At 52.5% G+C, this 27,570-nt stretch overlaps 1 long non-coding RNA gene and 1 other non-coding gene across 2 annotated transcripts; both read right to left on the bottom strand.

The window, feature by feature from the left end:
* Positions 1-7,365: 7,365 nt before the first annotated feature.
* On the bottom strand, positions 7,366-10,596 carry LOC141576852 (uncharacterized). Its single transcript, XR_012505282.1, has 3 exons — positions 10,408-10,596; positions 7,712-7,869; positions 7,366-7,573 (listed from the first exon to the last, which is right to left on the bottom strand). It is a non-coding gene; the product is annotated as an uncharacterized LOC141576852 (long non-coding RNA).
* LOC141576854 (U6 spliceosomal RNA) lies at positions 8,899-9,007 on the bottom strand. The gene has a single exon (XR_012505284.1). It is a non-coding gene; the product is annotated as a U6 spliceosomal RNA (small nuclear RNA).
* Positions 10,597-27,570: the final 16,974 nt, after the last annotated feature.

The following is a 27,570-nucleotide window of genomic DNA, read 5'->3' as shown; positions in this document are numbered from 1 at the left end:
TGGGAGTGGTTCCTCTGCTTCTTCATAATGCTCCTATCTCTCTGGCACTGTGGCTTAAGGAGTATCAGTTATCTATTGGTGTCCTTAAGGAGTTTATGTATTTATCGAAAGCCTAGGCAGGCATAAAACTTTAAAAGAGAGAGGGGGATAGGGGGAGAGAGAGAGAGACAGAGACAGAGACAGAGGGGGAGAGGGAGAGAGGGGGTGGGGGCAGGATGTTAAAAGAATGGAGAAAAAAAGGTTTGAAAACAGTGTACGATCAATAATAGAAGAGCAAGTTGAAGCAGAATAGCAATTGAGCTGAGACGTCTTCTAAAAGCCTTTAAAAACAAATAGAAAAGATCAGAAAATAATATACAATTGTTTCAAAAGTAAATTTTTAAAAGGTAATCGGAAATAGAACAGATTTTAACAAAAGATAAAACAGAGGATTTTAAAAGACGGGAGAAAGAAAAGGTTTGAAGACAGTGTGTAATCATGAATAGAAGAGTAAGTGGAAGCAGAATAGCGATCGAGTTGAGACGTCTTTTAATAACCTTAATAAAAAGGAGGAAAAAAACCGAGAAACAATATTTGAAACCTGTGAATAACCAGTAACAGGAGATCAAAACCAAGAGAATGAAAAAGGGAAGGGGGTGGATGTTTAAAAATAATAATAATGAAAAGACTTGAAATGAAACATTTAAAAGGGATTAAAACCGTAAACGTATACGACTGTTCAAAAGTAAAGGTTAAAAAGGTAACAGAAGGTAAAACCGATGTAAAAGAGATTAAAAAAGAAAAAGGAAAAGAAAAAAAAAAAGAGGGAAAAAAAAAAAAATAAAAGGATGTGTTCTCCTGGAGACGGTGCGCTCTTAACGGTTTCACCGAGAAGTCTTTCTGTCGTCGCCCTGTTTCGTGAACTCAGCTTGCTGTTTCCGCGGGCCCTCTGTCGGCGCCCTCGTCTGTGCTGCCCTCGGTGCCTGTGGGCAAGTAGATCGCGCCCCCTCCTGGCACCGCGGTCGGATGCTGCGTTCCTGCCGGGAAGGAGGGAGGGTGGCTGGCCGCCTGCCCTCTCCCGGCGCCGGTCGCTCCGCTGCTCTGTGCGGCTGTGTGCTCCGCCTCGGGTCGGCGCTCCTCTCCGTAGGTGGGCTCGGGGAAGACGGTGGAACCGCCCCGCCCCTGCTGCATTCCAAAACTCGGCTCCTTCTTAGTCTTGGTGGCGCGAGTTCTCTGAGGTACCGGGGCAGATATATAATATCTGCCTCAGGCTGAAAACGAGTCTCAGTCCTGCCTAGGAGGTTGCAGAGCCCCCGGGTGCGGATTCGAGTCTCGGCCCCGCCCCCGCTCCCGCCCCCGCCCGCGCGCTGCGCGCCGCGCGCCAGGGGCTATGGCGGCTGTGGCTGCGCCCCGCCTCTCTTCTCGCGAGAAGGGCCGGTGATGGCGCCGCGGGTCTGAGGAGATGGAGGCTACGGCGCCCCTCTCCCCAGGGCACACCGGCCGTGTTGCTTTGCCTTTCTTTCCCCGTAATGGACGGGTTGGGGGGGCGGGTTGTTCTGCTCTGTATCCCCTCCCGGCCACGGCGCGTGGTGCCGCCGCCACGGTCCTCTGCCCGGCTCGTGCGGCCTGTCCCGGCCCCCGGCTGCCGGCCTGCGACTCGGGCTGGGTGTCGCGGGGACCCTCTGTGCCCGTTTCACTTGGGTCGGTCGGTCAAGGGGCGCTCCGGGCAGATCTGAGACTCGGAGGCTCCCCCACCGTCCCGTCGGCCTCTCCGTTGGAGACGGGGAGGTCTGGCGAACGAGCCCTATTCCTCCTCTGCCGGGCCCTCCCGCACTGTTTTGCTTTTGACTCTTTCTTTTCTCCTTTTCTCCTACCAGATTTTGGGCGTCTTTGTCTTTCGAAGAGGGCGGTGTTCTGTCGGAGTTCCGCAGGTGGTCTGATTGGCCGAGTGGGTCCGTCGATGTGAGTTTTGGTGTATTTGTGGGAGAGGGTGAGCTACGAGCGTCCTTCTACTCCGCCGTCTTGCTTCTTCTCGGGTTATTTTTGAAGAGTAGGTGCTGGGGATTGAACCCTGGACCTTTATTTTTTGCATGCTAAGCATGGGCTGTACTGCCTGATCTCTAGACCCTCCCCACCGCAACCCCCCCCTTTCCCACCGCCTCCATAGTACTCGATGAATCTCCTACCTAGATATCTATGCTTCCTTGGAATAGGGCCGTCGTTTTCTTCATCGGATTGATGCACGTCTGTGGATTCGTCTCGTTTCTCTCCACTGCGGTGGGTGGCATCGGGGCGTGGGGTGGGGTGGAGTGGCGTGGGCTGGGAACAGTTCTTCACGTGTAGAGGTGGAGCGGAGCGATGAGGATGGTGACTGTTTCCCCGAGTGCTCGCGCCGGGTGATGGAGGCCTGTGGTCTGACTTGGAAGAGGACTCGGGTGACCAGAACAGAGCCCGTGTGGGGTCGTTGTGGAGGGAGGAACTCCACCCCCCCCCCCAGCCCCAGCCAAGGCACTCGTACCTCATCGAGGGACGGTCGGCCGAAAACAAACGAAAGCTGTCAGAGGTTTGGGGGTGGGGGTGAAGGGGTGGGTGTGTGTGTCTGTGTGTCTGTGTGTCTGTGTGTCTGTGTGTCTGTGTCTGTGTGGTGTGTGTGGTGTGTGTGTGTGGTGTGTGTGTGGTGTGTGTGTGTCCCCGTTCCCCGTACCACGGTCTCTGGTCGAGGCCCCCCCGAGCGGAGAAACGCACGCCAGGCCGTCCGTGCTCCTGGTTGTCCGGCCGCGTGTCCCTGCCACCCAGAGATCCCGAACCGTCCCGCTCGCTCCCCTGCCATGTGCCATGTGCCACCTGCCTGTCGGCCGGGCGCTATTTTAGACCCTGCGAAGAAGTCGACCGGACGGACGGGCCGGGCCGAGCCGAGCCGAGCCGATCTGAGCCGAGCCCGTCCAGGCTGGGGTGGGTGGTGCTGGGTTCAGAGGAGTGGGGTACAAGCGGGAGGCGGGCGTCGATGGAGGGGAGGGGGAGGGGGAGGGGGAAGGGAGAGGAAAGGGGAGGGGAGGGGGAGCAGGGATGACGATGGTCTGGGGCTTGGCGTGTGGGGTGGGGGTGGGAGGGATGGTAGCCATCCTATGACTTTCTCTCCCTACCCCGCCTTTTGCAAGTCTGTTAGAGTGACAAGGTGGTGCTGGTTTCTGGCTGGTGCACACCATAGTGATTCTGTTCTTCTTTTTCCTGGTCTTTTTCAGGAACCCTCGTCCCGAGGGACTGAATCTAGTGCCCTGTGCTGCGCGGTACGACCTAGGGGTCGAATCTGCCAGGAGAGGACTTACAAGGATTTGGAGGATCCTGGAAAACTGCTACCATCCAGAATCCTACATGGATGTTCAAGATCTTGTGGATGGACGGACGGACGGAAGACGGATCGAATGGAGGCCCCGCCCCATCCCCTGGACCCCTTGGCCCAGGAGGATCGTGATGGGTCTGGAAAGGACTCTTCCGACGAGGGTCTCGGGATGGACTTTCTCGGTCTGCGGAAGGTGTTTCTGCACAAAGAGGAAGAGAGGGGCGTTCTCGGCCAGAGAGCCCGAACCGCCTCCTTTCAGGGATCCGCTCCAGTCAGGGTTGGGGTCGGGGTCAGAACGCAGCCACCGACAGCTCCCCTCCCTCGTCTTGGCTCTCCAACTTGGGAAACCCTCCTCCCTGCCCCCTCACCCATCTTCTCGTCAGCCGGCCTCCAGCTTCCCCGTGCCAACCACCTCTCTCATGCTGCCGGACTTTCCTCCTCCTTGGGCTGCCAGGAAGCTCTCCCGCTCCTCCACGTGCTTTGGCTTGGAATCCCTGACAAACACAAGCGGTGCTGGTGGGCGGGGCCGTGGGCGGTGGCAGAAGGACTCCCTTCATCTTATGGGAGCGATTTTTATCTCCATAGAGGTGGCGATTGAGAAAACACATAAAATCACTCAGAAGAATACCCATGTGTAGTATCCCTGACCTAGATCCGTGTCTGTCTGTCTGTCTGTCTGTCTGTCTGTCTGTCTGTCTGTCTCTCTCTCTCTCTCTCTCTCTCTCTCTCTCTCTCTCTCTCTCTCTCTGCCTCTCTCTCCATTTCGCTATTCTCTGTGTGTGTGTGTGCGCGCGCGCGCATGCGTGTCTGTCTGTCTCCCTTGTCTCTCTTTCCTCTCCTCTCCCCTCCTCTCCTCTTCCCTGTTCTCCCCCCTTCCCCCTCACCCCTCCACTCCTCTCTTCTCCCCTCCACTCCTCTCCTCTCCCTCTTCTCCTCTCCCCTCGCCTCTTCTCATTTCCCCTCCCCTCCCCTCTTTTCCCTCCTCTCCTTTCCTGTCCTCTCCCCTTTTATCCCTCCTCTCCTCTGCTCTTTCTCTCTCTCTCTCTCTCTCTCTCTCTCTCTCTCTCCCCCTCCCTCTCTCCCTCTCCCCCCCCTTCACTTCCCTCCCTCCTCCCTACCCCCCCAACCCCTACCTTCACAGGGCCTCATAGATTGCAATCGGTTTCCATGAAATGTGATGAAGAGGGAATGAATTTTAGAATGATATCCCCATGCCATCGAATCCTTCTTCCCCAGGGATAGCGACTTATTTGTGGTCGTGTTTGTTTTTGTTTTTCTTGTTGTTGTTTTGGGGCACATCGAGGGCGCAGGAGGCGTTGGGAGTGAGGGTGATGTTTCTCTTTCTGTCTGTCTCCTCCTTAGGACGGATTTTAAGAGGAGGGAGGACTCACAGAAATCTACCATCTTGTCTCGTACTGCAGCTGTGTTTGAGCTTCCTATACGATCTGGGCGGAACACTCCCCACCCTCACCTCAAGCCGCCATTGCCGCCCCCTCAGCCCCCTGCACCCCCGTCCAGTCCCACACTTGGGGCGGTGGTTGGGCATGGGGGGATGTTGGCGGGGTGGTGGTTGGTGGGGGGTGGGGGGGTGGAGGAAACCAGAAAACAGACCACTGTGGCACGTGGGTGACTGGGGCTTCAGGGTGAAGGAGGATGAATAAAATGGCCGGAATTAGGCTAACGGATTGCTTCTTCTTTTTTTGGCGGGGGGGGAGGGGAGGATCATTAGGTCATTCATTCATTCATTCATTCACTCATTCATTTGCTGGGGGGGGTGTCATTCGGTTTCTTATGCTCGCCCTGAAAACGGTCAACTGTCCTGACTGACTGGTTGCTGCTCACGGTTCCAGGCCTGTTGTTGAAACTGGAAGCTCTCGATCTTACTGTTTCTACTGTATTTCACTCATTGAAAGTCATCATCATGCTGGGTCTCTGAGTCTTTCTCCGAGGAGAAGGTCGGTCACGGGACTAATGACCTGACAAAATAGCCTGAGTGACCAAGAAGGCCACACCTTGAGTGCTTATGAGATAACGAGATCTAACCACCAGCCTCTATAGAATGGGTCACCTGGAGGCATCGTGACACCATTCTGAGTCTTCTGATGAGAAAACGATTCTGTGGATGGTGATCGATGCCCGATTGTTTGAGCTATGGCTCTAGAACCACCCCACCCACTCCATCCCCAAGGTGGGTACACAGTTTTGAAGACGCTAGCCTGCTGTGAATCCCCTTTGCCCGGCAGAGTGATAAAATGGCCTCTTTGCTTCTAAGCTCCAAGACCTTGTCTCTGGATTCTTGGGCTCGTCGGGGATGGGGGCCGATCTTTTGGCAACAAGCGTGCTTCAGAAACAGCGGATGCCCGAGAAGGACACTCTGCCTCTCCCTCTTCTTCCGGGCCTGAAATGGGGAGGAAAAAAAAAAATCGCTTCCCCTGGAAGCTGGAGTCCGGAGCCCGCCATCCGGAGGGACTTCTGGCTTGGCCTTCTCCTGGGGTGGGGGGGGGAGGGCACGACACTGCACGTGTTCTTTGTCAACTCCCTGTTTCTCTCTTCTCGAGTTATCTCTTTGGGACGGCTCCCACACTGGGTGAAAACAGACAGACAGGCTGGTATGTCTCCCTACCCCACCCTTCGCCCCCAAATGACTGATCTCCTGTCCCATCAGAATCACCACTTGTTTTCCAACGTGGCTTTCTTGGATCCTGGAGGACTTGTAAAGGAAAAGCCCAGCTGGGCTAACAAGCTAAAGTCACAAATCTAAGTGTGATAAGTGTCCGTTTACTGATCTAAGTTCTGCTGGGCTAACTCGTAAATCTGAAGTTTAGTGTCAGTTTACTGGGCTAACAAGCTAACTCGTAAATCCAAGCTCAACAAGTGTCAGTAACGTGATCTGTTCCAAATTGATAAGCTCCAGTGTACTGATCCTTTGCTTTTTGTTGTTTGAGTCTTATTGGCGAATAGACCCATATTTGTAATTAACCCTATGAAACCTCATGTGCACGTCTTGGAGGTGCTCAGAGCTTCGGAGCAGAAGCCCCTCTGAGCCCGCCGGCGTAATAAATCTGAGTACTCCAACCCTCAGAGTGGTGCTTGTTTCTTGGCTGGCCTGTCATTTCCGTAACAGACTGATATCAACTTAGAGCCAAGATGGGCGCAGAACTGAAGGAGCTTCTCGGCTGGCCTAAGAAGCCTGTCGTCGTGATGTGGGAGGCATTCTTTACGAGGGACCTATCTGATTAAGTGCTTGACCGCCTTTTGGACTTTGAACCAACTTGGAGATAGGAACTAGGATGAGAGGGCACCCGAAATAGCTCAGCAAACTCTTCTCCATCCTTAGAAGACAGACAGACAGACAGACAGACAGACAGACAGACAGACAGACAGACAGAGTGTGTGTGTGTGTGTGCGCGCGCGCGCGCGCGTGTTTGTGCGCGTGCGGGGGTGTGGGAGAGGGAGGAGATGACGTCAGCGTACTGGACACTGTTTCAGTGACATGGGGAGTGCTGTCAACTAGGAAGGAACGTCATGTATTCTTCAGCCTTGTGTCTGTACAGGTGGGTACACTCAGGGTTCCAGAAAGGATGGGATATTCCTGGCAGTCGTCTACTGCCCTGGCATCGAGGGCTGGCTGGCTGGCTGGCTGGCTGTCATCCAAAGTGGAGGCTCTCGTGAAAGGGACGGAACCGAGTCCCGAGGAGATGCCTCCTTCACTGACTTTCATGCAAACACAGTGGACCACAGCCTCCGGAAAGAGGGTGGGTGGCACACGTGGCCCCAGTCTGTTCTGTCCATTCGGCAAATGGCCTGGGTTAGGGGAAACCCAGCATGGCGACCATCCGACAGGCCGACCCACCGACCCACGGACGTGCTCGGTTTCTCCCAGCTCCCTGGATGACCTCCCCCACCCACCCCCACCCCACCCGCATTCCTTCACCCACCGTGGTGTCTGGTGTCAGGGCACTTGGAAGATGACTCCCATTGTTCAATAGACAGGGGCAGGAAGATTCCTATAGGACCGCAAAAACAGTCAACTGGCCATACATACATACATACATACGTACAAACTTTTTGTCCCCAGAGGCCTCAGACCTCCTCTCTCTGGACCCGCTGAACCCCAGTAACTGGCCCCCATTCAACTGCCACATAGTAGGGGTCATCCAGACGTTCTTGGGATGGTAGGTATGACTTCCAAAGGGGTTGAAGCCTTCCTTCCCCCGCTGCAAGCCTGATGCCCTCAGCATGGCCAGGACACTGCTACAAACAAACAAACAAACAAACAAATAAACAAACAAACAAACACACACACACCACCACCACCACCACCACCACCACCACCAACAACAACAACGACAACAAAAGACAAACACATGCGTATGTGACTTGGGGACATACTTTCCGCAGCCTCCAGGGACGAAGGCACTCGCTTCACTGGGTAAATCCTACGAGGCTTCACTAAAGCGCTTGCCAACTTACTTCTCAGAAGGATCGATCTCTGCCCCCATCACCCGCCATCATCAGGCAAGGTCGTCAGAATCCATGGGAGGTATAGACTAGAAGAAGAAGTAGAGGAAGGAGGAGGAGGAGGTGGAGGAGGAGAATCAGTGACATGAGGTGTGTACGACTTCTTGTCTCCAAGAGGATTGAGTTTTAAATTTTTTTCTTTTCAGATACAAGGGAAAATAAACTTTTGTTTTTTCCCCTTCCTTTCCTTTTAGAGGCGGACACCCACATGGTAACTATCATACCTCTGTCAGCAGAATGGAACCCTTTCTCTTTTTCTCCCTCCCTGACCCTTCTGGGATTCAGAAATCCTCCGTGAGGATTTTTCTATTCTTGGCAGCAGAGTTATTAGCATCATTGACTTGGAGGCAAAAACTTAGGTTTCCATTAAACTGGGATAGACATGCATGGATAAGAGATACTAGTGCTACTCGTTTTCCTTAGGGTTCCCCTGTGTCTGTGGGGCGTGTGTGTGTGTGTGTGTGTGTGTGTGTGTGTGTGTGTGTGTGTGTGTGTGTGTGTGTCTGTGTCTGTGTCTGTCTGCCTGCCTGCCTGCCTGCCTGCCTGCCTGCCTGCCTGCCTGCCTGTTTATTGTAGGAACTCTCTGTCAATGGAAGTATAGTTGACTTACAATGTTGTGTTCATTTATGACGTACGGCATAGTGATTCACTTATTCACACACACACACACACACACACACACACACACACACACACACACACGTATACTTTTTCAGGATAGGTTATTACAAGCTATTGAACATAGTTCCCTGTGCTAGACAGTAGGACCTACTTGTGTACCTAGTTTGTATAGGGTGGTTTATATCTGCTAATCCCAAACTCCTGATTTATCCCTCTGCCCTCCCCCGTTCCTCCACCCTACCCTGTCCCCTGTGTTAACCATCGGTTTCTTTTCCATGTCTGCGAGTCCAGTCTGTTTCTGGTTTGTAAATAGGTTCCTTGGAGTCTTTTTAAAATGGAGTTATTTATGTATGGATGGGTGTCTTGACTTACTTTCAGATCCCATCTAGAAGTGATGGCATAGGATATCTGTCTTTCTCTGGGTGACTGACATCACTAAAGCTACGGAACGCTTCACGTATGTGTGTGTGTCGTCCATGTTCAGGGGCCGTGCTGATCTTCTCTGGATGGTTCCCGTGTTAGTCGATGTGCTGTGGCAGCAAGCGCTTGCCTTAGGGTTTTTGTCTCAACCTGAAAGCCGGCCCGGAGACTGAAAGTCTTCTAGTTGCCTCCACTATCTGCCTAGGACCATCTCCACGAACGTTTCCCATTTTCTCTCACCCTTTTGTCTTGGCATCATTGAGTACTAAAATGCTCCGTCTCCTGAAGCCCTGCAGACTGAAGCTGGGCAACGGGAGGTAAACGTCAGAGAAATGGCCACAACAGCTCCTGTGGAAACCATCCTAGGGCCTGTTTTTGGAGGAGCCGCTCAGAGAGTTGAGCCGAACACCCCAGGACATCATCAGAGGCATTTCATACTGCTCGAGCCGTTTCGATGACCCCGATGTGTGGAAATCTCCTACCAGACTGACCCCCTACTCCCGGCCCTGAATCTGGTTTCTCATCTGCTCCAATGATTAACCTTTGTGCTGTACTTTGGTTTTCCACACAAGTGCCTCTTAGGCGATACCTGACTGCTTGCTCCCTAGGCCTAGCTTCAGAAGCCCATCGACACCACCGCCTCCTGAGACGAGATACTACAACTGTTTCCTTGAACAGACCTGTTCTCAGAACTAAGAAACTGGGTCCATGAAACGCAGGCCCTCTAGGAAACTATTCCCTCCCTCCTGCCCCCACACCACACGCACGCATGCACGCTCAGACGCACGCACGCACCCACGCACGCATGGACGCACACGCACAGTCAACAGCCCAGCTTTTAATGTGTAAAACTTCCAGGGAAGTTACAGAATAGGGAAATGTTGGGGTCCAGAGTAGGCTGCCCCAAAATGTGCCCGATGGACTATGCTGAATGAAAGGGACTTCACAACTGGCCAAGGGGGAGGGTATAGGTCAGTGGTAGAGTGTGTGCTTAGCAAGCAAGCACAAGGTCCTGGGTTTAATCCCCAGTACCTCCGGTCAAAAATAAATACATAAAATCGAATTCCTCTCCCCGCCCCCCCCCAAAAGTATACACTGCTGTATGTCAACTCTGTCTCAATAAAACTGGAAGAAAAAAAGGAAAAAAAAAATGATTTAACAAAAGAAAGAAAGAAACAAACAAAGAACTGCCCGAGGCAAGAGGAACACTCTGGCCCTCCTTTCTGCCTCCCTGGAAGCAGGGGAAAAAGAATTTTGTTTTTTTAAAGTCTCCCATCCCAGAGGAATCTATCAAGTCAGAGGTCTGCTTCCATGCCCTTCCATGATTCTCAAACGGTGTAGTGGGGTTTACCCAGATTAGGAAAAGGAGGGGACTCCTTTGGCCTGAGACCAGGCGAGATTCTCCCCCTCCCTCCCGCCTCCCTCCGTGCAGTTGGGACGGGGTGGCCTAAGGGTGGGGAAATTGAAACCAAAGAACAAAAGCCGTTCAACAGAGAGGAGCCGGAGGCCAAGTCAAAGGCTCTGACCTGAGCACAGAGCTTTCTGCATTTGAATGAAGCGATTGAACGAGGCCCTGCCGAATGGATCCTCCTGACGTCCCCGCCCCCGCTTCCAGGAGACAGTCAGTCGATTTGGGACCGATCGGTGGAGAAGGCCTGGGAGGCGGCGGCGGCGGCGGCGGCGGCGGCGGCGGCGGCGGCGGCGGCAGAAGCGGCGGCGGGGGCGGCGGCGGAAGCAGCGGCGGGGGCGGGGGGTGGTGGTGCGCGGGCGGGGGCGGGACCAACGGTCGCTCCAACTCTGCCTGCCTGCCTGCCTGCGGGGCTGAGGCCTGAGGGCCACGCTGGTTCCTGCCACTCAGGGAAACTTCTGCGGGTGTTGCCGAAAGATCGCCCTCCCCCACCCCGTCCCTGACGAGCCAAATAACCCAGAGACAGGGTCTTAGAGTTTAGAAGAAAAGAGGCAGCTTGATTGCTTTGCTGGGCAAAGGGGACTCACAGCAGGCTAGTGCCCTCCAAACTGTGAACCCGTCTTGGGGTTGGGGTTTCATGCTTCTGTGGACGAACAGGTTGGAGCATGAAAGGGAATCACAACAGGCGGGAGCACAAAAGGTGCTCATGATCAACAAGGGTCTCTGATGAAACTTCCTCCTAAATCTGGATGAGTGTCTGGTAACATGGGACCTCCTGGTGGTCTAGTAGGTCATCAGCCCGTGACCTTCTTTATCTGGTCAGACTCACCTGGTGGCACCAGCGCCACGGAGGAACTCGGGGTGGGGGGTGGGGGGTGGGAGGGGGCTGGTCGTTCTCCTGAGCTTATCCTCCCGTGACTCCCTTCCTGGGGAAAGACTCAGACGCCAAACATGATTGTCAAGTTGAACGATCAGAGGAAGGTCAAATCAAACAGTTAGAATCGACAACTTTAGCTGTTTTTAACAGTGGGCCTGGAGCTGGGAGCGGTGTCTGGTCAGTCGAGTTTGCTGATCGTTCTAAAAGCAAGCAGTAAGCATAAAGCCAAAAATTGGCTTAGCCTAAGTGCGGCCACTTCATGATTCCTCCTTCACTGGGGGCTGAGGCGTGGGGGAGGGCGGGGGTGGGGGACAGGACTGAGGTGGCGGCGAACTTCTCCGTGAATGCTCGGAGCCGAACTGCTCTCTGGGCCGAGGTCTGAAAAAGGCCTGAGTCTCAGCTATGACAGATTCTCTCTCTTTCTGGGCACATGGACTGACTCGCCCCGCATCCTCCCATCCTGTCAGACCCTTTGGACACACACCTCCACCTGAAGAGTTCTTTGGCCTCGTCCAGAAAAAACAAACACACGCACGAACAAAACCAAACGAGCACACAGAAACCCTGCTGATCTCCTTGGACCCCATTCACTTCGGAGAGTCCCTCTCGTAGAAATCCCCTCTGCTCGATGATTTCACCACAGCCGCCTCCCTTTCTCCGGCACAGTGACCCCCCCACCCCCACCCCTGCGTGGGCCCTGTCCCTCTACCTATCAAAAACCAAACCCCAGGAGAAAAGAAAATCAGAATGCTGTTTTGAGCCACTGGATCTGTGAAAGGAACCAAACAGAAAGCTGAAATAACCAAACCAGCAGAACACCAAAAGCGAACAGACAGATACCCCAGAAAGAAGGGCACGCCGACTCTTGCCCCTTTCCTTCCTGGAATCAGGACATAACATAGATCTACACCCCACCCCCCCACCCCACCCTCCCCAGATGTCTTCTTTATGCCGGAACGAGAGTGACGTTCTTATTGTCAACGGTGCTGTTATGGAAATGACAGGCCAGCCAAGAAACAAGCACCACTCGGAGGGTTGGAGTACTCAGATTTATTACGCCGGCGGGCTCAGAGGGGCTTCTGCTCCTAAGCCTTGAGCACCTCCAAGACGTGCACATGAGGTTTTATAGGGTTAAGTACCAGCTTGGGGTATTCGGCCAATAGGCACGCAATAGCTTTAGCAACATCATTATCACGAAAGTAGAGGCAGTGAGGCAGCAAACCAACATTTCAAGGCCAGATATGTCTCTTTGAAAATCCAGCTGGCTAGCAAAATATGAACAGGGAATCAGCAAACCGGCACTTATTAATTTAGATTTACGAGTTAGCCCAGCAGAACTCAGATCAGTAATCCGACACTTGTTACACTTAGATTTGCGACTTAGCTTGTTAGCCCAGCTGGGCTTTTCCTTCACAGTGTAAAGCGGAGAAGGAGAGAATTCTGTACAAACAGACCTCGATGAAAAGAATCCTCACCCTCTTTTAGGCCCCCACCTCAACACACGTGCGCGCACACGCGCGCACACACACACACACACACACACACATACACACATGCATGCACGCACGCGCGCGCGCGTATAGTTACTCCTGTTCTCTCTCTTTCTCTCTCCCTCTTCCTTTCTTACTGATTTTTTAAAAATGTTTACTGATAACACAGAAAAAAATTGCTTAAATCTTGTCCAGGAATGATATTCATTTTTGAAAACATGATATATATTGTAAAGGATTTGGGCTCCCTTAGAAAAATCCCAGTCCAGGCACGATTGTATAGCACCTCCTTTCACTTTCAAGTGTCTCATTTCAGACAATAAAGTAGCCAGTCATCTTCCTTATGCATGACCTTTGTAACTGGCACAAGTCAAACGGCACAAAATTCAGACCCAATCTCCTGATCCATATGATTCTCATATTCTTTTTTTTTTTTTTTTTTTTAGCGAGTCCAGAAGCTATGGGTCTGTGCCAACCACCCGTGGCTGTTCACTATCCAGCATTTCTTCCATTATCTTTATGTTGTCCTGTTTCTTGGAAGTATTAGTGCAGCTACTTTTCCCGATGGTCTGTCTCTGTCTCTGTCTCTCACTCTTTTCTCCTTCTTTTTTTTGGGGGGGGGGAGGAGGGGGATGGGTTTGATTAGGTTATTTATTTATTTTAATGGTGGTTCTGGGGATTGAACCCAGGGCATCATGCATGCTAAGCAGGCACTCTAACAATGATCTATATCCTTCTCTACACCGCCCCCCCGACCCTCCAGCACCCCCCCCCGTCCCCGGCCAGGGCCTGTCTTTGCTCAACCCAATAGAAAAGCATTTATGTTTTGCCAGTTTCCTGGGTCCTTCTTTGTTTCATAAAACTGAGAAGAAATACACGTGGAAGTTCTCTCCTATGAATTGAACAGACTGAAGATCCTTTAAATAACCAAATGAGGTGGAAGTGCAGAGAGTACCATACGGGAACACACCGAGGCACATCGTCATCAAATTGACCAAAATTAAGGATAAGGAGAAAATATTAAAATGAACGAGAGAAAAGCAACAAATAACATACAAGGGAACTCCCGTAAGGTTATCAGCTGATTTTTCAGCAGAAACTCTACAGGCCAGAAGTGGGTGGCACAACATACTTAAAGTGATGAAAGGGGAAAACTGACAGGTAAGAATACTCTATTCAGCAAGGCTCTCGTTCAGATTTGAGGGAGAAATCAAAAGCTTCACAGATAAACAAAAGCTACAAGATTTCAGCACCATCAAGCCGGCTTTACAAGGAATGATAAAGGATGGTCTCAAGTCATCAAATCCTAAGGAAAGAGACCAAAAAGATGACAGAGAAAGGGAGGGGGGGAGAGAGGGAGAGAGAGAGAGGGGGAGAGAGGGGGGGGGAGAGAGAGAGAGAGAGAGAGAGAGAGAGAGAGAGAGAGAGAGAGAGAAAGAGAGAGAGAGAGAGAGGGAGGGAGGGAGGGAGAGGAGACCTTCGAAAGATTGCTTTGCCTGTTTAGGGTCTTCCGTTGTTCCTTAAAAATTTTGAAATTGTTTGTTCTAGTTCTGTGAGGAATGTCGTGAGTATTTTGACAGGGGTTGCATGGAACCTGCGGATTGCTTTGGATAGTGTGGCCATGTTGATAGTATTGATTCTTCCAATGCAAGAGCACAAGGCATCTTTCCATTTCTTTGTGTCATTTCAGATTCTGGAGTATAGATAACCTCCTCGATTAAGTTTATTTTTTGGCATTTTACTGTTTTTGACTCAATGGAAGTGTTTATCCCAGTTATAAAATTCTGGTTTTTAAAGTGGAGGGGGAAAAAAAAAAAGGAAAGGAAGGGCCACAAATGGCAAAATATCCTTCTTTCTCATGGGTGAATTGTATTCCATTACGTGTGTGTATGTGTGTGTGTGTGTGTGTGTGTGTGTGTGTGTGTGTGTGTGTCCCCTCTTCTTTATCTATTCAAATATTGATGTGCACTTAGGATGCTTCCGTATCTTGGCAATCATAAATGATGTTGCTGTTAATAGCAGGGTGTGTGTATCTTTTTGAATTCATTCTTCTTTTGTGGTTGGCTTTATTCCTTTGATAAGTATGTAAGTTTAAAAAGCTAAAGCTCTAAACCTTCCTGGAAACAATGAACAGTACATATATGTAAATTAAAAATATATGTGCAGTAAAAACATTTTAAAAAAATAAATAAATAAAAAAGAACGAAAGACAAGGAAATTAGCTATCAAGCCGTGAAAGACATGGAAGAAACTTAAAAGACATCTTACTAAATCAAAGAAACCGGTCTGAAAATTGTTACCAACTGTACAATTCCAACCAAATGACATCCTGGAAAAGGCAAAGCTCTAGAAACAATCAAAAGATCATGGTATCCAGGGGTTTGGGGAGAGGGAGGGAAGGAGGAATGAACAGATGCAGCGTGAGGGATTTTTAAGGCGATGAAATTATTCTGTAGGATACCATAGTGGTGGCTACATGTCATTGTACATTTGTCAAAACCCATAGAACGTACAACCTCAAGAGTGAACCGTCCTGTAAACTATGGACTTTGATGGATAATAACGTGTCCATGTCGGATCATCAGTTTTACCAAATAGGCCACACCGATGAGAGATGTTGAGGGGAGTGGAGGATATATGTGTGGGTGGGGAGGGCTATGTGAGAACTCTCTGTATTTTCTGCTCAATTCTGCTGTGAGCCTGAAACTGCTCTAGGAAATAAAGTCTATTAATCAAAAACAAAAACAGAAACAAAAACAAAACACCCAAATGAGGTGAACCAGGATTCAGTCATCCAAAATGGAGCTGGACGGCCAGTGGGAGGAACTTTGTTGCAGACATAGTCCTGTTTCAGGGAGGGGGACGTTGTCCCCTCCCTCTACACATCTTGAGTTCTCTGGGCTTGACTGATCCAAAAATGGACCCCAGACGGATCGTTGAGCAGGAGCGACAGGGAACCTACTGTCTTTCATTCAAGCACTCATGTGTCCCCGAAGCAGGCAGCTTTTCTCCGTTTTAGGACAAGAAATCAGCCCTTTGTGCGAAATGGGCCGGGCTGAGAGCCTTTGGTTTTGGGTGACCCGTCCGTGAAGAATCGAGACGGAGTTTGGGTTTTGGGGAGGGGGGGAAGCCCCTGAAAGAAGTCACGAGGTTGGTTGGTTTCTCTAGGCTTCCGGGGCCTGAAGGCTCTCAGTGGGTGATCAGGGTGTTTTCCTAAGTCCAGATGCAGGGAGGGCACCCTCCACGGAAGTGATCGATTTCCCGCTTTCAGGGAGACAGAAAGAAGAGTCTGAGGGTCCCTCTTGCGTCTGCTGGCCCCTCGGCTTCTTCGGTCACTCTCATTTCTAACCCATCCGTGTGCCACGGAGGCACATACATGTTTGGGGTGGCCTCCCCTGGGTCCCGACACCGGCATCAATGGGGGGAGGGGGGGCATGAGTGGTCAGAACTGTATCAAGCTCAAGGGCACCACCAACCGGTTTCAAAAACAAATCTGCCAGCAGCTGCTAGCCGCAGCCTGGTCGTTTCAAAGTTCCCGCCTTGCTCTTGTGGTGTGTTTTCTTTCGTTTCCCCTTCTCCACTTGCCCCGTGGGGTAGTCTGATGACACACACTTCCAGTGCTTCTTTCTTGCATCTGTGTCTCCTGGGCTGCAGTCCTAAGAGCCCCCCCCCCCCATCGCCCCCGCCCCCCCCCAATCAACTCGTTTCTTTACCCTCCACCAGGTCTCCTGGCTTGGAAATCTCGGCTCACAGCATGTGTCTCGTGTCCTCTCTGAATTCACGGGCCCAGCCATCCACCCTAAGGAGACGGAGGGAGGGAAGGAAGGTTTTGACCTGGCGACCTTCCTTGCCGGCATCCTCCGGATTTGGGACCCTTCAGTGCGCCACCTGCCACCCGCCATACCACTCTCACCCTGAGGCCTAGCCCTCGGGGCTCCGTCCACGCGGAAACCTGAACGCGGACGGACCTGGACGGTGGGCGGGGTGGGGGTGGGGGTGTGGAGGGGCTTGCTTCATCACTGCCGGAACCGTGGAGGCGACCGGGACAGACGCGTCCTTCAAGAGGTGAAGGGACACGTAGCCCGGGCTAGGTCCGTGCCACAGCATGTGATTTGGCTCTAAAAAGGAAACCAGGGACCCGTGGAGCCGAGAGACCTGTGGGAGACAGGCGGGGCCGTTTCTGCGTGCCCCTGACTCCCTGAAAGAAGCCAATCTGAAAAGGTGGCATCCTGTAGGGTACCGGCTCTGGATGACATTCATTCTCAAAAGGGCAAAAGCCCCAGAGAGGGTGAAAAGATGAGTGGGGTCGGGGGTGGTGGTGGTGAAGGTTGTCTGTGTGGGTGTGTGTGTGTGCGGGTGTGTGTGTGTTGTGGCGGGGGGTTGTTGATGAATAGGTGGAGCACAGGGGACTTTTAAGCAGCGAAACTCTCCGGTAGGTAGGTCCACGATGGGATGAAAACCAACGTGTTGGATATGGCAATACCTAAGATGGGGTGAACTGAAAGAACCCTTCTGGGTGTCCCGCCCCTCAGCCGAAGTTTAAAGTCCTTCCTAAAGCCAGAAGGTAAAGACACACGAGAGCAATCTGAGGGGCCATCGCTGAGGAGTAACAGCGAGGCCAGTGAATCCAGTGAAAGACTGACTGACGTGGGGGCCTGGGTCCCTCGGCTCGACCCCCTTCCCCGGGAAACCGAAGCCTTCGACGCAGGGATGCGCTTTGACACGCTTCTGTCTCATCGGAGAAGGCTTCTTCTGCCTGGCATTGCGTGACGGGGCCGAGAAACCCGTCCTCTCCTCCTCTGCGTGAGGTAGCGGTCGCTCCCGCCTTTGCGCAGCGTTGAAGAAAGCTACCAGAAACACGGTTCTGCGTTTCTCTCGATACCGTGGGCGAGCGTCACGGCTTTTCCTTGCGTTCCACCATGCAGTCAGATAGCATTCTCAAAACTAAGCGTGCCATGCAAATTTTCCTTTTCCTTTTTTAAAGTGACTGTCAAGAACTTAGGCAGCATCGAGTGAAAACGTTGGGCACCTTCATCTCTTGGTTTGTATGGAGCCAGCTAGGTCATCAGACCCACGTCACCATGATTTCTGAATTCTAAGATCCTTTCCAATCCATGATATTGTACATTCCTGGGTCATGGGATGTCACTATGGCTGATCAGGTCAAAGGGAATGTGTCCCTCCAGAGCGCTTATTAACACGTCAGTTTATTTAAACGACAACAAAGGAAATTCCCTTCGGGCGATATTCATTCCACACGCTAAAGGAAAGCGATAGGTTGTGTGCCTGAGCCCACACAGTGTGACGCAGGAACGGGGTGGGGGTTGAGGGAGGAGGAACTCTGGCTAGTGTCCGGGACCTAACGGGAGATAGAGTGGAGGATTTTTGCCCTTCTTCAGGGACAGGGTGAATCGGCCCGAGGTTGACTTGTGCGCTCAGAAAGAGGGCCTTTACCGGATGCCCCGAGCAAGCAGACTTTTCTTTTCTTCTTCTTCTTTTCTTTTTTCAGTTTTATTGACATAGGTTTGACATACAGCCCTCTATCAGTTTCGGGTGTACAGCACAATGATTTGACTTCCATAGACTGTGAAGTGATTATTAGGTAACTTTAGTGACCAGGAAACAACGATATGTTAAAAGGGGGTTTAATCAACAGAACTGCTATTTCTGATGATCATCTATTCCTAAGAGAAAGGACAGATGAACACTCCAAAATGCAGGAAGTGCATAGTCACAGAATGATGAACAATCTTTACCCGTGCCGACGTTTTGACGCCAGGATACGTGGAAAGCTGAAGTTTTAGAACATAGAAATATTTGGCTCTCCATTTGACCTGGAAATCTCCTTGTTGGAAAGAAGCTAATTTCTCCTCCTCATCCTCGTCCTCCTCGTCCTCGTCCTCGTCCTCGTCCTCCTCCTGCCTTTTTAACTAAAAAAATAAAAAAATAAAATAAAATAAAAATTTTTTAACAAGAAGTTTTTATCTTTTTGGAGGGGGGACGGGTCATTAGGTGTCTTTATCTACGTTTCAATTAATTATTTAGATTTATTATACGTTTTCAGTGGTGGTACTGGGGACTGAGCCCAAGGCCTTGTGCATGCTGAGCACGCACTCTACCGCAGAGCTCTACGCTTTCCCAGAAAGGAGCAAATTTCTAAACATAGAACTGGATGAGTAGGTCAGCTTTTTGATCTCATAGAAGCAGCGGCCCAGTTCTCTGGGGGGAACCCTCCTTATCTTGTCCATCTCGACAACGTCAGAAACGTCTGTCTGCATAGCCCACAGTGGCCAGAGACTGAGGCCAGGGGGCTGAATCAGGTAGAACCTGAAACCGAATGGAAGAAACAAACAAACAAAAAAGGGTGGGGAGGGGCACGCGGAGGCCTTTTTAAACGTACACACTGCTGCGTGGTCTCCCTCGTCGAAACTCTAATTCGCAGCCTTCTTAAGGAGAAATATACACCTGAAACGTCTTTTTTCCACACAGAGTTTAAAAGCTTTCACCCTCTGAGCCGAAAAACCTTACCCGTCCCATCGGTTCTTTCTGAGTGAGTGGGTTCTCTAGTGTCCTACGCGTCTGCTGGGAAACAAGCTGCTGGAGAACCAGCAACTAGAAACCAAGCTGCACCAGCATTTCCATGAGCGTAAAATCTTACATTCACACTTACTTGCTTAAAAATGCACACGCCTGCTTTGTTTTCATGTTTTACACAGTCGATGACCTATAACATGTATGATGCTCAAGAAATTGTGTGAGGGGCAATCCTGAGATTGACCGTGAGGGCGCAACAGATGGCAGATATTTCCTTAGGGTAAAACAATGGACGGTCATGGGAAGCCAGATCATCCATTAACAGAACTTGGTTCTGGCAGGAAAGCATGTGGTTTAACCCCGGGGAAATATTTGCTATCTCGAGATGTCCCAGAGGCAATCACAGGATACACTTAGAAATTTTGCATCCCCCGAGGAGGGTGATTGTTCCTGGAAGGGATAGGCCTGAAATGAATCAGTTAGCCAGCAAGCAGAACTTCGTGCTTCTGGCATGAAATATCTAAAGCCCCACCTCTTTGATCGCATTTCTTTTTTTTTTCCCTGAGCCGTATACTCCCAATAAACAGGATGTCGACCAGGCTTTTGGCACTCTAGATCCACGAGACCTTGAGTCCCCTGGTCCCATTTTCGCTCTTTACTTGGTCTCTTTGTTTCTTAATTCTTGCGTCGCCCGTCCTCAGACACGGTCCCGAGCTGCGCTGGACGCAGCACCCGTCCTACCCGACTCGTGAGTGACCTATAGTTTTTAAATGAAAGCTACAAAATCTCTGGTCATGTCGATCTGCTGGTCTCGTCTGTATGAGACAGGGCAGTACCTGAGTTTCAGAGACACACACAGACACACACACAGACACACACACACACACACACACACACACACACACACACAGACACAGACACACACACACACACACACACACACACACACACACACACACACACACACTCTAAAGGGAACAAAGAACAAAGAAAGATAGAGAAAGAAAAAGAAAAAGGCTCAGGGGAATAAAGGATTCGCTTGCTCTCTGTGACATGACCCAGTAGACCTAGTTGTCACGAGACAGGAAGCTCAACCCTCCGTGTTTACATTATCTGTTCCTGAGCTTTCTTGCAGAAAATTCTCATGCGTTTCTTTCCCCTCACGGAAGTCTTCTCTATTCCCCACAGAGCCTGGGGCGATGGCTCTTCACCCTGGAGCCGCCTGCGGCCGATCCAAGATATCGGATGATTTGTGGAAGTGATCAGTGATCCTGAGACAAAGCCCTTCCTTTAGGTAGAAAAGCATGGCCCCTGCTGCTCAGGGAGCTGGCACTCCCCCTCCCTCTCCCCTCATGCCACCTTCTCCTTTGTGCACAAGCTATCGCTTTCGCAAAAGAGCTTGGCTTGCCTGAGAGTCTTGTGGAAGCCATCCTCATTTCTATGGTACTGCCGTCCAAGGATCTGGAAAGGGCTCGGTCCCATGTATGCATGTATGCATGTAGGCACTTGTGTATGTCCCCGGCTTGTAGGCCTGGCATGTTTCTTCCTCCACATACACTTGCCAGAGTTCATTCATGAAAGAGCTCTATGGAACTGGTTTTCAAGGGAACATGCAGGCAGGGAATGCGAACAGGAAGGAACCCAAATGTTTTCCTTCAGGTTGACATGATCTAGGACAGATCCTTTCATCCAGAAAAGCAAATGTCAAGGGATCGGTCTCGTGAAAAGAGCCATGTCTTGATTGTGACGAGCAGCATTCGAGGTGAAACTTTTCGCCTCCCTAGGTTTACCCCGAATCCATTAAGTTCCTGTGGGTTATCTCTGTCATGAAACGTGTCAGCCAGGAAAAAAAAAAAAAAAAAAAAAAAAGAGTCTGGGAGCGATGGTTGGCTCGGTCTCAAGTCTCAGGAAGTGTTCACACCCCAAGCAGTCCGAGGGGGTAGTGTGTGTGTGTGTGTGTGGGAGGCGGTCCATCTCTGAAAAATTGGTGCCTCCTCCACGTAGTTTTTGGTCCCTTGCAACTGAAGCATCTGGCGACGTCCCTGGAATGTTTAGATCGTTTCCAAAGAAGATGAGATACGGAAGCGTTCGTTCCTGGCTCCATGAGTCGAAGGGGACGTGCTTTAATATCTTTCTGACAGAAAAGACTCGAGATCTGTCAGTGTGTTGGCCGACATGACTGGTATACCTTCGGAGGATGGATGGACCTACAGACAGACAGACAGACCGGAATACATACATACTTACTTACATACGTACATATGTAAACATACAATACAATACAATACAATACAATACAATAAAACAAAACAAAATGAAACAGAATAAAATAAAATAAAATAAAATAAAATAAAATAAAATAAAATAAAATAAATTAAATTAAATTATATTAAAATAAAAGGATGCTGTGAGGAGAAAGTGTCTGTTTCTGGCTAGGACCAAATCGTGTCCCTACGTGGACCGGTTGGGAAAGACTGGTGTCCCAGATGGTTCACCGTGACTTCCTCGTGAACATTTGCTGTGACCGATTCGGGCTTCGGAACAGTCACGGTCTCGTTCTGAGGAACGTCTCCTGGAAAGCATGTGGAGACCGTCTTCGTCTGCCGTCCTTAGGAAACGTTCCAGCAGAGCGGGTGTCCGAGAGCCTCTAGGGGCGATGGCTATGCTTCGTGGACGTCTGTCCCTCTTCAGGCCGAATTTCGTGGAAGTATGCTGATCTGGCCAGCCGACAAGTCTGAATGGGGGTGATTTTTTGGTAGAAATGCGCGTCCTTGGAGAGACCAGGGGAAGGGGAGCATGTCTCAGTGGAAACTCTCGTACAGCGTGATAGAGATGAGAATGCGGTTCTGTGTCATCATCTTTGCGTGCTTCCCGCCACCCTCCCCCTCCCCGCCCCGCCCCGCCTTCCACTGATACGCTGGGCCACGTCACGCGTGCTTCGAGTTTTCTCCGATGGTTGGCCAACGCTCTTCCGACTCCCGTTGCCCATGGTTCTCCCGCTTTGGACTTGGCATCCTCGAGAACCAAAGCCGCCCTTTCCCTGAAGCCCCGCCGAGCCGGGCTGAGCAGCTGGACATCTGCTGGAGAGAGGTCACTGCCGTGTCCCCTCTCGAGACCCTCCTCCTGCCCGTTGCTGTGGAGGCCACTCAGAAAGTGGACCTGAACCCGCATGCGTTTTTCAGGCCACCCGAGCCTCTTCGAGCCCGATGCCTAGACATCTTCCTGACTGGTGGCGCTCCGGACTCACACCCTGGGTTTCTCGTTGGCTTCAGCCACGGACCTTTGTCTTCCTGGAACGAAAGACCAGACCGGTTTCATCAGGTGGAACCACCTGCCTGGTGGCGGGACTGTCGTGGAACCCTATGGACCACCCCGAAGTGTATATGCAGCCCAAGGGCGATCTCTCCAGTTGAACAACCATCGAGGCCCAAAAGGACCCCTGCCCCGGGAAGAAAGAAACTTTGACCTTGACCCTTAGCTGCCCGAACGAGAATTTGGATCAGGGTTGGGTAGGGTGATGGAGATCTCCCTTGGCACAGTTCCCGTGTGCGGGACTTTCAATGACTCTGTCTTCCTGAAAGGACACCCGCCCCCTGAACACGCTGTCTCGTCATCAGTTTGTTTCCACGAGGGACGAACCGTCATTGTGTGCACGACAAAGTTGGCCGCTGCCTGTTTGGTCCGCCATCGCCCCGTAAGGGACCGACGAAGTGTGCGTCGTGACCAGTGACCGATTTCGGAGCCCGTGGGTGGTGGGCGGGTGTGTATCTGTTTTCCAGGTCACGCGCGACGCGGTGTGTCGTGGTGTGGCCCGCCCGGCCACCCCACCTCCCTTCCCCCATGGAAAATCAAGGGAGAGTATTGCCCGAGACAGACGAAAGTGCAGCCACGAAACCTAAAAGGATGACCCTGGATGTCAACTTGGAGGTGGCTAGGAGACAGCTGAGCATGCATAGGATCACACTGCACTGCCACCGTGTGGGATGCCGCACATGTGTCGCCGTCGTGGTTTTCATCTCCTCCACCTATTGCCCTCACCTACATCCACTCTTTATCTCACTGAACTCTTTTTTTTTTTTTTTCCGGTAAGACAGTGAGAATTTTCTCTCTCTCTCTCTCTCTCTCTCTGTCTCTCTCTCTCTCCTACTCTCTCTCATAATTGACCTGACAATGGGATGTCCGTTTTCACGTGTCCAACATAGCGATTCGGGATTCTTCCATGTTCCACGATGATCACCGTGGTGAGTCTGGTTACGGATCCGTCACCGGACAGCATCATGACAATAGTATGGATTGACTCTACTCGCCCTGCTGTCCATGACCTCCCGTAATTTGTGTATTTATTAATTGGAGTTAACTGGAAGCTTGTACTTTTTCCTCTCCCTCACCCATTGCACTCATTGTTCCTTCTTGGTATCCATGAGCCTGTTTCAGCTTCCTTGCATGTGTTCCTGCGTATTGTCTTGGGGATTCTGCCTCGAAGTGACAACATCCCTCTCGGACTTAAGTCACTTAGTTAACATCATCCCCTCTAGGTGTAGGTCTCTCCAGACCACGTGGCACTGTCCATTCGTCCATCCGCGGGCCCGTAGTGGAACTGCCGGGTCTTCCAGGAGTTTTCTGTGGAATGTTTTGAGGGACTTCTGTCCTGTTTTCCCTAATGGCTTTCCTCCACCTCCGTTTCGCCCTCTCCCCCTCGCCCCCACCACCAACCCCTGTTCCGTGTTGCCTTCTGTCTTCTGTCGGAGAGCGGATTCTGTCAGGTATGAGTCGAGAGCTCTGTGTCCGCCCGCCAGCCCGCCCACCCGGCCCCATCTCGAACGGTGGTCTCTATCACGTGTTCCGTCAGGAGCAGGCACTTTCTGCTTGTTTTTGGAACTTGCTGTCGAGATTCCAGGTTCTGGGCCTGTCCGGATACCTCTTAGAAACGGAAATGCGTGCGTTTTCCCCTTTTTAAAATTGTGTTCGTTTGTTTACTTATTTATTTATTTATTTACTTACTTACATTTATTTATTTATTTAGGCCTTTTTTTTTTTTTTTTTTTTTTTTTTTTTTTTTTTTTTTGGTTCTTGCTGCTGTTGTTGCTTTCGGTGGTTGTTTGTTTATTCGGGGAGGGGAGGTAATTCGTTTCTTTTGCTGGTTTGTTGCCTGACTTAGTGATTGCCTGACTTACCGACTTCCTTATTTACTTGAACGGAAGTCCTGAAGATCGAACCCTGCACCTTGCGCGTGCTGGGCAGGCACTCTGCCCCTGAGTTCTACGCTCCATCCTCCCCCCTCGCCCCCTCCCCCATTTGGGGGAGGAAAAAAATAATTTTTTTTTTCTTTTAAACTGAAAACGTCCTTTTGGGTCTCCCGCGCGTGTTTCATCCCTGGTTTTCTGGCTTCTAGGAGGTGGAGTTGACCGAGTTCTTGGGCTGTTGAGGAGAGGAACCCCTGATGGGCTGCGGTTGTGCTTTTTCTACGGTGTTTTTGTTTTTGTTTTTAAACCCCAGAGTAGTTCTACAACTTGATTTCCCTTTGGTGGTGGGTTTTGTCGTTTGTTTTCATGTTTCCTTCCTTTCTTCCTTTCTTTCTTTCTTTCTTTCTTTCTTTCTTTCTTTCTTTCTTTCTTTCTTTCTTTCTTTTTCTTTCTTTCTTTCTTTCTTTCTTTCTTTCTTTCTTTCTTTCTTTCTTTCTTTCTTTCTTTCTTTCTTTCTTTCTTTCTTTTTCTTTTCTTTTCTTTTCTTTTCTTTTCTTTTCTTTCCTTCCTTCCTTCCTTCCTTCCTTCCTTCCTTCCTTCCTTCCTTTCTTTCTTTCCTTTCTTTCTTTCCTTTCTTTCTTTTCTTTCTTTCTTTTCTTTCTTTTTTTTTTTTTTCGGATGGGGCTACAGTTTCCTTGTCCACGTTGACTGTGTCAAACACACACACCGACACACACACGCACACCCAGACACGCGGATGCGCATGCACAGTGTTGCTCTGTGTAGATGCACTGAACCTCGATTTACCGAGCGGGTGGCTATCGACTCGCCCCCCCGAACCCCCGCCCGCATTTTTTTGTTTTCCCTCCTCCTTCCTGCGGTTGTGGTCAGCCGTGCTGACGTCCGTGTTCTCACGACCGACCGCGAGTGCGTTTTCCCCAGGCGCCCGTTTGTTGTCTTTGGGCTTTGTCGCGATCTGTGCCGAGATCGATTTTTCTTTCCGCTTCGATGGGGTTCGCGGTCTTCATCCTTTCTTTTCTAGCTTCTGGGCTTTGCCTGTCTGCTTTCGAAAGACCTCCCGCATTCGAGAGGACGGACTCCAAAGCCGATTCCTGCGTTGTTCTCTGAGCGCTCGCCTGGTTTCGGTTTGCCAGCCCCCGCCTTCCCTCCCTCTTCCCCTCCTCCCCTTCCCAACCTCCCACCCGGGAACCCGGGATCTCGTCCTGGTCGCTCTGGGCCACCCGCGGCGTCGGCCCCGGCCCCGCCGGCGTGTCCGTGTGATCTCCCCCGCCCGGGGAATCGCGTGGGGAGCGCGTCCCCTTCGCGGCAGCCGCCCGGCCGGCCGTGTCTTGCCAAACCCCGGCTCCCTCCGTCCTCCCCGCCCTGATCTGTTGCCGGGGTCGCGTCGCGCCGCGTCGCGTCGTGTCGCCTCGTGTCGTGCCGTGCCGTGCCGTGCCGTGCCGTGACGAGGGTGAGCGGGCTCCGAGGCGGACGCCACGGGGCCGCCCGGCGCCTCAGTCCGGGACGAGCTCGGGCGTTTGGGCGGCCGGCGGCGGTCGGGATCGGTTCCGGGGACGTTGGCGACGGTTGTCGGGCGCCATCTGGCTGCCGCTCTGAGATCGTCCCTCTTCTCCCGAGCGTCGGCGACCTCGGCAAGGGATGGGGCTCGGCGGCGGGGCCCGAGGCAGACTTCGGGGAGGCTGGCGACACCGGCGGTGACAGTCCCCGTGGCGCTGAGCCGCGGGCGCGTCCTGCTCTCGGCGCAGATTGGACTCGCAGGATGATGAGGGGGTGACTGTCGCCGCGCTCCCGGGATCTCGTGTGCCGGGGGAAGCCGTGTGGCCTGGCCTGGTCGACCAGCATCCGCCTGTGCCCCTCCAGCCGCGGAGACCGACCCGAGCCGATCGGACACGGCCTGCGCCTTGCCGCCGCGGGGGAAAGGGAGAGAGTGTCCCGCGCCCGGGCCGCCGGCGGCTAGGTGGTCAGGCCCTCGTCTGCGTCCCTTGGACGACTGCTCGTGAGGCGAGGAGCGGCCCGGGCCCAGTGCGGTGAGGCCGGGGACGGGCGCGCTGGGGTTCCCGGTCGTCGGAGGCGCCTCCTTGGATGAAATGTTTTCTGAGTCCCGATGGATCCGGAGACGTGGCTGGGCCGGCCCCTGTTGGCGCGGGAGGCCTGGGAGGGGGTGCCCCCCGGCCCGTAAGCCTGCCCGCGTGGGTTCCGGTGGCGTTGGAGGGACCGAGACTTCATCCGGACTCGGGGACCGGCACGGGGGCGTCCTGCGAGGGATGTGGGGGAGGCAGGCTTTCCCCGGCCCGGGGCCCGGTGCTCGGGAGCGGTCCCTCGTGGGGGGCCCTCTCGTCGGAGGCGCCTCTGTGGCATCTCCCCGAGTCCCCGGCCACGCGGGCGAGAAAAGGGCAGGGCGTCCCCGGCCTGATCCCGTCTCCCTCTCGTCCCTTCCCATTCCCATTCCCATTCCCACTTCTCCTCCTAAGCCTCCTCCTAATCCCCCTCCCCTCTCCCCTCTCCCCTCTCCCCTCCCCCTACCAACCCCCCCACCCCGGTCGATCAGATGGCCCCCGAGAGCTTCGGGGCTGCCATTTATGGGGGTAGGGCTGGGGGCAGGTGGCCGGACCGAGGTCCCGGGGTCCCCCCTGCAAATCGTGGACCCGCCCCGTTTCTGGGCGCTGTCATTTTTCCTGTCGTGTTGGGCATTTTCTGCCAGCAGATAGGTGCTGACACGGTCTTCCTCGGTGTCTGTCACCGAGTGTTGGGTCTCCGGACGCGTGCGGGGCTCTGGGCTTCTCTCTGCGTGAGCCCTGGCCTGGTAGCCGACTCCGCTTCTGACACTTGAGCCGCCCGCCCGGGCCTGCGCGCCGGCTCTCGTGTGTGCGTCCGGCTGACGTGGCCCGTGGTGCCACCTCCGGTCTCTGGTGGCCCGAGGGCGGTGGGGTGAGGTGGCGGCGTGGGTCTTTTACCCCGTGCGCTCCCCGCCGCAGGCACCCGGTGGTGGCCGGCACGACCCCACCCCCGTAGGCTCCGTGCCGCGTGTCAGGCATTCCCCGCCTGGGGTCGTTGGCCGCTCTCCTCGGAGAGGACTGAGGAGTGGGTGGCGCCTGGCGAGGCTGAAGCAGGCCCCTCTGGTGGTTGTCCTCGCCGGGCCCTCCCCTCTGGGGCCTCCCTGCCCCACATGGCTGGCT

The sequence above is a fragment of the Camelus bactrianus genome, unplaced genomic scaffold (genome assembly GCF_048773025.1).
Source record: "Camelus bactrianus isolate YW-2024 breed Bactrian camel unplaced genomic scaffold, ASM4877302v1 HiC_scaffold_41, whole genome shotgun sequence".
In the NCBI taxonomy this organism is placed as follows: domain Eukaryota; kingdom Metazoa; phylum Chordata; class Mammalia; order Artiodactyla; family Camelidae; genus Camelus; species Camelus bactrianus.
The sequence above is the reverse complement of the archived record's forward strand: the minus strand, read 5'-3'. Positions and strand labels throughout refer to the sequence as shown.